General features: G+C 43.6%; 1 protein-coding gene across 7 annotated transcripts in view; it reads right to left on the reverse strand.

Moving 5' to 3' along the window:
• The window catches only part of LOC133564244 (poly(rC)-binding protein 3), a 118608-nt gene that overhangs the window by 71015 nt on the left and 34859 nt on the right, over positions 1-12734 (reverse strand). The window contains exon 1 of one of the 7 annotated variants that reach the window (XM_061918421.1): positions 10350-10431. The exons of the other annotated variants lie outside the window; for them this stretch is intronic. The gene's annotated coding sequence lies outside the window, so the exon portion shown is untranslated. Of the gene's footprint in view, positions 1-10349; positions 10432-12734 lie in introns of those variants that run through there. 7 annotated transcript variants of the gene reach the window in all.

The following is a 12734-nucleotide window of genomic DNA, read 5'->3' on the forward strand; positions in this document are numbered from 1 at the left end:
ATCAGATATCCATACTTTTGCTTTTCAACCGATCAATCTAAATTTTTTTATATAGCCCTAAATCACGAGTGTCTCAAAAGGGCTGCGCAAGCCACAATGACATCCTTGGCTCAGATCTTGTCAGTGGTCTCCGTGTGTGCAGATGCACAATCTATTAACTCAGTCCCAGCTGTATGTGGGACTCTTAGGGACATTATTCAGAATTACCTCTTACATACACTACTTAAATGCTCTCACATAAACAACTGAAATCTTTTTCTCTCACACACACTACTGAAATGCTGTAAGAGTGTTTTCAGCCCCAGCTGTATGAGGGGCTGTTATGGACATTATTCAGAATTACCTCTTACAAAAACTACTTAAATGCTCTCACATAAACAACTGAAATCTTTTTCTCTCACACACACTACTGAAACACTCTTATACACACTACTGAAATGCTGTAAGAGTGTTTCAGTAGTGTGTATAAGAGTGTTTCAGTAGTGTGTGTGAGAGAAAAACATTTCTCTATATATACGCACGAGCACCCCCCGCGACCCCAAAGGGAATAAGTGGTGGATGGATATATATTATATATATATATATATATATATATATATATATATATATATATATATATATATATATATATATATATATATATATATATATATATATATATATATATATATATATATATATATATATATATATATATATATATATATATTATATATATATATGTAAATATGAGAATGATGCAATATATATATATACACATATATACATACATACATACATATGCTTCTCATTGTTTAATGAGAAGCATATTAAGTACAGTAAAAAAAAAACTTTACATACTAGCAGAATGTTTGATAATGCTAACTTGATTGGATCTGATTATAAAATGCTTTGTGATGAGGTGGCGACTTGTCCAGGGTGTACCCCGCCTTCCGCCGGATTGTAGCTGAGATAGGCGCCAGCGCCCCCGCGACCGCGAAAGGGAATAAGCGGTAGAAAATGGATGGATGGATGGATGGATGGATTTTCAAATTTTGGGTGTAAGTCTCCTGCTCAACACTAGAGGGCTTCAGAGGTGCTAACATATGTGTAGACCACATCCCTAGTGGTTCTGTCATCAAACAGTTTCCTCTTTTCTCTCCTCTCTCGGCATTAGAAAGGTCTCCCACCTTTTTGTGAGATGGTTGACTGTGTTTAGTTTGAAATCCAACATGCAACCGAGCAACCCAATTGAAAACAGTTTCCTGCATGCAGGGCATGAAGTGATGAATAGAACTGCAACCATCACATCGTCCACAGGCCAAATGCCAAAGCAAGCAAACCAGCGGAAGAAATGCTTATCAAGAAACACTCACAGAAAAGGGGCCACGCAGCAGTTGAGTGGTCATTTCCCCGCACACAAAGACCCCTCACAGGAGCTTAGCAAATGCTGCTTTGCGAGAATCCTAAGTCTGAGTACGGCAGATCAAGTCTGTGTTGTGGTTTAGACCCGGCTTTGAAGTCATTCAGAGGGAAGTCAATCATTCTGCGGAAAAAGACTCTGTGTTGTCATTTGTGATGAGGCATTTAGTCCTGCTATTTTTAATATGCCGCGGCATTTTTTTTTGTGTGTGTGTGTCAAAATTGTCCCCCGAGTCAACTCAAAAGTCAAGTTGAAAAAACGTAATAAATCCAACTTCAACACACAAGTTCGATATTTAAATCTCGTAAACAACTACCGCATTTTCCGGACCATAGGGCGCACAGGATTATAAGACACACTGCCGTTGAATTATTTATTTTTGATAATTCTTCATATATAAAGCGCACTGGATTATTAGGCGCATTAACGGAGTCGTATTATTATAATTTTTTTAATGAATGTAAAACACTTCCTTGTGGTCTACATAACATGTAATGGTGGTTCTTAGGTCAAAATGTGGCATGAATGACTGTGGAGAGGTGGAGCCGACAGGCCGACGGCGGGGCAGGGCATGCTGGAACCCTGCCTAAAATGGCGGCAAGAAGGCGGAGAATGCGGCGGAGCGGAGAGGCGGGGCGTGCCGAGAGCGACGCCGCCGCAATCTGATTCAGGTGTGTTGATCACGCACCGGCACACGATTGACTTATCTACCATGAATTGATTAACGTGGACCCCGACTTAAACAAGTTGAAAAACTTATTCGGGTGTTACCATTTAGTGGTCAATTGTACGGAATATGTACTGTACTGTGCAATCTACTAATACAAGTATCAATCTCCTAGCAGAGTATAAAAGGGGAGAAGGAGGAAAGATCAGAAAGGAGTTGGAGAGCCGGCAAGAGCGATCAAAGAGCAACAAAGAGCGAGCCATAGAAGAGGACGAGAACGACGGCGGCTGGAAGAGCGGACCGGAGAGCGAGACACGAAGGAGCGAGCAGTGGGAGCAAGGACGACGAAAAGACATCTGCCTTTATTGAAAAATAAAAGAGTCAGACCTGCTCAAAGGCTTGTCCTTCCTGGTTGGTCCACTGAACCCGCACGACGACAGCAAGGAACTGTCACGATGATTTTTTACAGATCATTTTCAAGCCGCTTTTAGACAGTCGCTTCAGGATGCGTAATTTTTTGGGCGGTCTTATTGACGTGGCTCACCTTCGGCAATGTCTTCTCCCCGTCATCTTTGTTGTAGCGGTGTAATGTGCAAGGACGGAAGTGGAAGAAATGTCAAAAGATGGAGCTAAATGTTTTAATGAAATTTCTTAATTAGTTAAATCAATAACGGAGCAGCATCTTCTCATACGAAAACAACAACAATGCCGGAAATGTGTCCCGTGAAAAACCATCCCGCTGGAACGCTTTAATAACTAAAGTTCCTTGGGTGAATAATGTAAACTCACTACATCGGTATGTTTTAGCGCTTTCATGGCGAGTTTACTGACAGATATAAGTAAGAACTTTTCACTACTTTATATTAGAAATGGCAACAGCAGAGGATGAATATCCCATAACAAGAAGCTCATCGGCCTCCAAAGAAGGACCCATGCAATCTTTCAGGAATTATGCAGATCCCAAAAATAGATCAGCAGGTATCAGAATGTAAGAAGAGTTGCTTTTGCATAATATTGCGAAACACCTTATACACACACCACAATAATACTCGAATGTTGAAGCACAGTACAATCCATCAAGTGGCTTCATAGCTCACCAAAGTCGTACTAAAACATTTTGATGGATTTTTAAACGCTGTGTGTAATGTTCTATATTTTCAATTGAAAAAAAAAAATTGTTTGTTGGCTGCAGGATTAGGTCTCTGCTTTTTGCAGATGATGTGGACCTAATGGCTTCATCCAGCCAGGATCTTAAGCTCTAACTGGATCGGTTCGTAGCAGAGTGTGAAGCGACCGGGATGAGAATCAGCACCTCCAAGTCCGAGTCCATGGTTCTCGCCCGGAAAAGAAGGAGGAAACAATGCCCCAAGTGGACGAGTTCAAGTACCTCGGAGTCTTGTTCACGAGTGAGGAAAGAGTGGATCTTGAGATCGACTGGCGGATCGGTGCGGCGTCTTCAGTAATGCGGACGCTGTGTCGATCCGTTGTGGTGAAGAAGGAGCTGAGCCGGAAAGCAAAGCTCTCAATTTACCGGTCGATCTACGTTCCCATCCTCACCTATGGTCATGAGCTTTGGGTTATGACCAAAAGGACAAGATTACGGGTACAAGCGGCCGAAATTAGTTTCCTGCACCGGTTGGCGGGGCTCTCCCTTAGAGATAGGGTGAGAAGCTCTGCCATCCGGGAGGAACTCAAAGTAAAGCCGCTGCTCCTCCACATGGAGAGGAGCCAGATGAGGTGGCTCGGGCATCTGGTCAGGATGCCACCCGAACGCCTCCCTAGGGATGTGTTTAGGGCACGTCCAACCGGTAGGAGGCCACGGGGAAGACCCAGGACAAGTTGGGAAAACTATGTCTCCCGGCTGGCCTAAGAACTGTTGCGTTTGGAACAGATGTTCCTCCGAGGGAATTTAAGTTTCTTGTCAATCCCAAGTTCTTTTGATGACACATAAACTGATTTTAAATGATAACCCAGAACAGAATAGGTATTTGGGTCATCATACCTAGACGTTTCAGCAGGATATTTCGACTGCGAATTTGAAAATTGTAATTTAGTAAACCAACCCGGCCGTATAAGCATGTGTTGCAATGTTAATATTTCATCATTGATATATAAACTATCAGACTGCGTGGTCGGTAGTAGCGGGTTTCAGTAGGCCTTTAACTTTTGTCGGGGGTGTCCCGATTTGATATTTATATCGGTTTGATATCAGCAAACAACAAGTACCATATTTTTCGGTATATTAATAACTGCAATGAGGTGGCGACTTGTCCGGGGTGTAACCCGCCTTCCGCTTGAATGCAGATGAGATGGGCTCCAGCACCCACAGCGACCAAGCAGTAGAACACGGATGGATGGATGTATGGATGGGGTTAATATGACTCAAACAACATGGCCTTTAATCAGATTAAATAGTTTAACCTCTAGTTGTGTGCAGCGTAAAAGTAATTCACTCCGACACATCTTGTAAAAATTTATTTTGAACGTGACATTAACGTGAGTTTTACTCTCCAAAACCAAATGAGAACATGCGGACCGAAGGACATCCAATATGATCTTAAAAGACCTTGAGCGGCCGTGCAGAAGCGAACGCAAGCACACAAAAGGCGCGAGAATTTATGGATGTATTTACATAATCCCCCATTTAACATAGATATCCTCCCTGTGACCCCCATCACTGCCTCTTTGCATCTCCGCAGGACCGTGATGGCACACATGCATAGGTTGAGGAGGGGGGTGCGGAAGGCAATTGGCGAGGCTTCAACTGCAGATGGAATTGCCAGTTATATATCTCCACGCTGGACATATTTATGCCCGGAGACGCTCGCTTCCCCCCCCCTCCCTGCCTGTTCATCACGGCTACTGGCAGGTGCTAGACGGGGTGTTTCTGAAGGGTATGGTGCGAGCAATAACAAGAATAATAAAACAATAAAAGGCTCGACTACTGCAACGCACTTCTTGTCGGGATCCCCAGCAAGAACATCCAGAAGCTGCGATACATACGGAATAGTGCTGCTAGGATCCTGATGAGAGTGCGGAAATATCACACCAACTCTAAAATCCCTTCGCTGGCTTCCTGTTCCACTCAGGATTGAATATCAATCAATGTCAATCAATCAATGTTTATTTATATAGCCCCAAATCACAAATGTCTCACAGGACTGCACAAATCATTACGAGTACGACATCCTCGGAAGAACCCACAAAAGGGCAAGGAAAACTCACACCCAGTGGGACGCCAGTGACAATGCTGACTATGAGAAACCTTGGAGAGGACCTCAGATGTGGGCAAACCCCCCCCCCCCCTCTAGGGGACCGAAAACAATGGATGTCGAGCGGGTCCAACATGACACTGTGAAAGTTTAATCCATAGTGGCTCCAACACAGCCAAGAGAGTTCAGTTCAAGCGGATCCAAGACAGCAACGAGAGTCCCGTCCGAAGGAGACCATCTCAAGCGGAGGCGGATCAGCAGCGTAGAGATGTCCCCAACCGATACACAGGCGAGCGGTCCATCCTGGGTCCTGACGAGCGGTCCATCCTGGGTCTCGACTCTGGACAGCCAGTACTTCATCCATGGTCATCGGACCGGACCCCCTCCACAAGTGAGGGGGGGACATAGGAGAAAGAAAAGAAGCGGCAGATCAACTGGTCTAAAAAGGAGGTCTATTTAAAGGCTAGAGTATAGAGATGAGTTTTAAGGTGAGACTTAAATGCTTCTACTGAGGTAGCATCTCGAACTGTTACCGGGAGGGCATTTCAGAGTACTGGAGCCCGAACGGAAAAATGCTCTATAGCCCGCAGACTTTTTTTGGGCTCTAGGAATCACTAATAAGCCGGAGTCTTTTGAACGCAGATTTCTTGCCGGGACATATGGTACAATACAATCGGCAAGATAGGCTATATAAAGTATAAACTAAAATATAAAGTCTCCCTACTAACTCACCAGTGCCTCCATGGAAATGGCCCCCCTCTCCTTCAAAGAACTACTCACCCCCAAATCCTCCACACGACACCTCCGCTCCAAACAGGCTAACCTCCTCCAACCTCCAAGGACAAAGTTACGAACTATGGGAGACCAGGCTTTCTGCTTACCAGTCTGTGGAACGCTCTCCCTGACCACCTGAGGGCACCACAGACTGTGAATGCTTTTAAAAAAGGATTAAATGTCGCGTGCGCGACGCATTTTGGATGAGTGAAGTGTCACCCCCCGGATGCTACAGGACTGGAGCAGACAGGATTGCAGGTAGGAGCTTGTTTTAATATAAAAATATAACAAAATAACATTTGTACAAAAGGGTAAAGAAAAGGCGTGCCTACGCACGGAAGCGAAATGCTAACAGTTAGCAAGAGTCGAGTTGAAAAGTCCACAGAAGGGCGAGCAGAGCGCGCGGAAGCTAATCTAGGGACTTAGCGAGGTAAATACAAAGGAGTATCAAACGCAACTGTTGCATAGAGTAAACAGAACGGCCAGAAAGAACTAAGGTAACAGGCGGTCTTAAATAGTAACATAACAATCCAAAACAGGTGTGCGTCAGGCGCCAGTGCAGGTGGAACAAATGAAGTCGCCATGGTGATGAATATAAACTAGGAAGTGCTCAAACAAAGGGATCGGCAGAGGTCAGAAATGATCAAAACACAAAAAGGGATACAAACATGAACTCGAGATGTGATCCAGGAACCGGATCACAACATTAAAGGCCTACTGAAACCCACTACTACCGACCACGCAGTCTGATAGTTTATATATCAATGATGAAATATTAACATTGCAACACATTTATCAAGATAAAAAAATAATATCAAAAGTCAAATTACGGGATGTTATTCATGTAGTTTGCTCATTAGTTAGTGCATGTGCCTCATAATATGAAGGTCCTGAGTAGTCCTGGGTTCAATCCCGGGTTCGGGATCTTTCTGTGTGGAGTTTGCATGTCCTCCCCGTGACTGCGTGGGTTCCCTCCGGGTACTCCGGCTTCCTCCCACCTCCAAAGACATGCACCTGGGGATAGGTTGATTGGCAACACTAAAATTGGCCCTAGTGTGTGAATGTGAGTGTGAATGTTGTCTGTCTATCTGTGTTGGCCCTGTGAGGAGGTGGCGACTTGTCCAGGTTGTACGCAGCCTTCCGCCAAATTGTAGCTGAGATAGGCCCCCTGCCACCCCAAAAGGAATAAGCGGTAGAAAAAATGGATGGATGGATGGTTTTTCAATGTATTATTTAGTTATTTAATTTGTATAACTGAAATATTTCAATTACTAGTCCGTTCAACTTTGAGTGTCACAAATTTCCTACCATAAAAAAGCATTGTTTAAAAAAAAAAAAAAAAAAATGTGTGGAGTTTGCATGTCCTCCCCGTGACTGCGTGGGTTCCCTCCGGGTACTCCGGCTTCCTCCCACTTCCAAAGACATGCACCTGGGGATAGGTTGATTGACAACACTAAAATTGGCCCTAGTGTGTGAATGTGAGTGTGAATGTTGTCTGTCTGTGTTGGCCCTGCGATGAGGTGGCGACTTGTCCAGGGTGTATGCAGCCTTCCGCCAAATTGTAGCTGAGATAGGCCCCCTGCGACCCCAAAGGGAATAAGCGGTAGAAAATGGACGGATGGATGGTTTTTCAATGTATTATTTAGTTATTTAATTTGTATAGCTGAAATATTTCAAATACTAGTCCGTTCAACTTTGAGTGTCACAAATTTCCTACCATAAAAAAGCATTGTTTTTAAAAAAAAAAAAAAAAATGGGCACCAATTTGGTACTAGCATCATTTCAATAATACCGATTTGGCACTAGTATCGGTTAAAATGTAAACAAGATGATCCGTACTAATGAGTATTTATCTTTGCATGTAGAATAAATAATGTTGCGCTCAAAACAAAAAACAAAGCCCACAAGACAAAGCGCCTCATTAACTTGTAATGTAACATTTAGAAGATTAAGTGACACCCTTGCACATATTAGTCAATATGACACCTCATTATCTAACTGGACGCGTGAACGATCGATGGTTACACAATATTTGAACATGTCCACATGTTGTAGTAATAATACGCTGTCAAACGACCATTGAAATGAAAGCACGGCGTTTGATAAGTTGCATGGTCGCTTCATATAAGGAATAGGACCGTCAAAAACCTATTTTCTGGACTTTAGAGCGCACCTTTATATAAGCCACACCCACTACATTTTTATAAAAAAATATATTTTCCATACATTAGCCACACCGGACTGTAAGCCACAGATGTATACGAAATGAAATATGTACATATTTTTATTTACATACCTTGATTGTTTCAAAACGGTGTGTGTGTGACAAGGCAGTAAAACGGCTGATCCAACAAAACAGAAGACATCGTCATGGACCCCGCAAGCTGCGGAAGCTCGCTCTCCAATCAGCTTAACACACACGATAACGCCATGGTGTTGTTTTGTTGACTATACTGAGGAATTTGTGAAACTGTAACAATACGAAAATAATGCCATTGAAAGTTAATAGTACTAGCACAGATGCTTGTAAACGTGTTAGCATATTGGCTAATGCTACAAACCTTACCAGTACCAATATGCATGAAACCACTCCCACAGACATCACACAAGGGACGGTTTAGTAAATATCAATAGTTGTGGTTATATTGCAAAATGTTGTGCAGACGTTGCCCTCTAGTGGGTTCTTCAGACCACTGCACACTGCAAGGGTAGCCAGGAATTTCCGTGTATAACTCTGTTTTATTTTCATAACGCTTTGCTTTTCAGCAAAAAGTGTCTTTGTCGGCTGCGTCCGCTCAGCGGCACCTCCATCCCCGACTAGCTCGTCTCATTACGGCTGCTGCTAATAAAGGCGACAGGTGATTTATTAACAAGGCTCACCAAGGCCATTAACGCGCCTGTCGCTGTCTTTGAGGCCGGTCCTGGCATACCACGTTCCGCGGCAGGTCCGCAGGCCACGCCCCCCTCCACAATATCGTTGCAATGTGGTGCTTCCATTAAATTCTGAGTTAATGATTATTTTCCCAAAAATATGTAGTTTCACATTTACAAAATTAAACACTTTGCTTTTCAGCAAAATGTCTTTGTCGGCCGCGTCCGCTCAGCAGCACCTCCAACCCCGACTAACGTCTCATCACGGCTGCTGCTAATAAAAGGCGACAGGTGATTAACGCACTTGTCGCTGTCTTCGAGGCCGTTCCTGGCACACCTTGTTCTACGGCAGGCCCGCAGGCCACGCCCCCCTCCACAATATCGTTGCAATGTGGTGCTTCCATTAAATTATGAGTTAATGATTATTTTCCCAAAAATATGTAGTTTCTCATTTACAAAATTAAACACATTGCTTTTCAGCAAAATGTCTTTGTCGGCTGCGTCCGCTCAGCAGGACCTCCAACCCCGACTAACTCGTCTCATCACGGCTGCCGCTAATAAAGACGACAGGTGATTAGATAACAAGGCCCATCTGGGCCTTTTAAGCACCTGTCGTCTTCGAGGCCGGTCCTGGCACACCTTGTTCCACGGCAGGCCCGCAGGCCACGCCACCCTCCACATTATCGTTGCAATGTGGTGCTTCCATTAAATTATGAGTTAATGATTATTTTCCCAAAAATATGTAGTTTCTCAGTTACAAAATTAAACACTTTGCTTTTCAGCAAAATGTCTTTGTCGGCTGCGTCCGCTCAGCAGTACCTCCAACCCCGACTAACTCGTCTCATCACGGCTGCCGCTAATAAAAACGACAGGTGATTAGATAACAAGGCCCACCTGGGCCATCTACGCACCTATCGCTGTCTTCGAGGCCGGTCCTGGCACACCCCGTTCCACGGCAAGCCTGAAAGCCACGCCCCCCTCCACATGTTGCTTGGAGGGATTAATGAAAAATGAAGAATCCATAAGAGTAGAAACGCTATCAATTTCTAGGAGACGGACTAGCAATTTATACTTCCGGTTGAAAGCACAGAACAGAGGGAAATACTGTCGAGGCTCACCCCGCAGCACCTACAGTGAGCAAAGTCGTCCAAAAGATGGCGCCAAAGCACAAAAACAATCACACACATTTTCAGTGTCTCTGCTTATTTTTAATCAAGACTATGTCATGATCCGTGATCCGGATCAGGTTTTGTTTAGTTATGTTTTGTTCGTTTTGGAATCCCTTAGTTCCTGTTTTGTCACTTTGGTGTATTCCTGATCTTGATCCTGTGCTAAGCTGTTATCCTAGCTTGTGCGATCGGCACATTTTTCTTGGTTTGTGTCTCTCTTTTGGTAGTATTATGATTAAATGATCATCTCCTACCTCACGCTGTCGTCCGGAGCTGTCCGTCCTGCATTCCGGGAGAACAAACCCCGACCCGACCACTCCACCTCGTGACGGTTGCATACCGCAAACAATGAAGCCACCCCGACGTGAATAAATAGCTCTCTGATTAGTGCTCAACAGCAGGTGAACGTGCAGAGCACTAATCAGAGGCAGGTGAAACCAATTAGTACCCATGGAAACCAAAACAAAACACCCAAAGTGCACAAAACAGGAACTAAGGGAGTCCAAAACTAACATAACAACTAAACAAAACATGATTCGGATCACGGATAAAGACAGACAGACTATTAGTTAAACGAAAAACATTACAGCTTTTAGTGAAGAAAAATCCATCAATTAGTTGTGTAGAGGTTGTGTAAATTTTTAGCCACAGGGTTCAAAGCGCAGGAAAAACGTGTACGTTATCTAATTACATGGGAACCTGTCTTTACAAACTTTTTATTTACAAACTTTTCAATTTGAGAAATTTTAGTTCCAGCCAAACGTGTCTGCTCATGCAACCCATCTCTTTATGTATGAACGCCTCATTCATTCATTCATTCATTTTGTGTCTCATATGCAGCCATTTTGTGCCTTAGGGCAGTGGACCAGGGACCAGTATCGGTCCGTGACACTTTTGCTGCCGGGGCGCACAGAAACATTAATTGAATCATAAACTAGGGCATTTTCTTCAAATTATCTTCCGCCAGTCCCACTAAACACACCAATAAGCTTGTTAATTGATGTATATTACAACTATTTTATTATAGTACATGGGACAATGTATATCAATGGACATATAATATGTTAATGTGCCAGATTGTAGCCAAAGGCTAATTTTTTGGGGCTGTTTTTATCTGCAACGCGTAGAAAGCCGGTCCGTGAAATTAACGCATACATTAAACCGGTAACTGGTGGAAAAAAGGTTGGGGAACCCTGCCTTAGGGCGCAGCATTTTTGGAAAGGCCGTACAGTACACGACTAATCCCTTCAGCGTCTGTGCCTTTTTCATGTTTTTTCCCCCCTTTGACAAGTTTTAGCCATGTCGCTAACTCAATCTGAGGCCCCAAAATACAACAGACCGTTAAGGAAAGAAAGAAGCAATTGCAAGGAGTATATTCATGGCGCTCTCAAGTAGAGATGTCCGATAATATCAGCAGTCCGATATTATCGTCCGATAAATGCCTTAAAATGTAATATCGGAAATTATCGGTATCGGTTTCAAAAAGATTTATGACTTTCTAAAACGCCACTGTGTACAGGGACGTAGGGAGAAGTACAGAGCTGTCAGAGTTTGTTGTTGATGCACAGAAGGAGGGATGCATTTTGCAGGAAAACATGATTTAATCTAAAACACTAAGACAAAAACAAACAAAGGGTACAAACAAAAAGCGCGCACGTGGGCGGATAACAAACAAAAAAGCCTAGCGTGGAAACAAACAGGTATCGAGCAGGAAACAAAGTCGTACTTATAATATGAAAAAAAACAGTAAGCTACAAACCACTATCAAATATAGCTTAACACAACGCTGCATTGACACGACACGACAGGTAGCATCAACAAGAGCAACATCGACAAGACAATAATCCAGCACTGACTGGAGGACAAAAGCAGGTACAAATAGGAGTGGGCTGATTGACACCAGGTGTGGCCAGGTGCCAATTAGCCACAGCTGAGGTGAAACAGAGCTCAGGGAGAAAGACAGGCAACTCTTAAAATAAGAGCGTTGACAGGAACTAAAAACAGGAAATACTAAACACACACAGAGGAAAAACTAAAACACAAACAAACTGTCAGGGGCAAGCCTGACAAGAGCGCCAATAAACCTTAAAGGCTCTGCCTTTGCGTGCCGGTCCAATCACATAATATCTACAACTTTTCGCACACACAACTGAATGCAAACCATACTTGGTCAACAGCCATACAGGTCACAGAAGGTGGCCGTATAAACAACTCTAACATTGTAACAAATATGCGCCACACTGTGAAGCCACACCAAACAAGAATGTCAAACACAATTCAAGAAAACATCCGCACCGTAACACAACATAAACACAACAGAACAAATATCCAGAATCCCTTGCTGCTACCCTTAATCCCCCCACCTCAACCCGCCCGCCCACCTCAACCTCCTCATGCTTTCTCAGGGAGTGCATGTCCCAAATTCCAAGCTGCTGTTTTGAGGCCTGCTAAAAAAAATCCAGTGGTGGGATCAAAAAAAAAAAATCAGGCATAAAAATGTGTTAACTACCCGACTGCATATATCGGTTGATATCGGAATCGGTAATTAAAGTTGGACAATATCGGAATATCGGCATCTCTACTCACGTACAGTATCGAAGGGCCATTCAAATCAAGTAATTTCCAAGAGTTATCTCACC

Source organism: Nerophis ophidion, linkage group LG13 (genome assembly GCF_033978795.1).
Source record: "Nerophis ophidion isolate RoL-2023_Sa linkage group LG13, RoL_Noph_v1.0, whole genome shotgun sequence".
Lineage (NCBI taxonomy): Eukaryota > Metazoa > Chordata > Actinopteri > Syngnathiformes > Syngnathidae > Nerophis > Nerophis ophidion.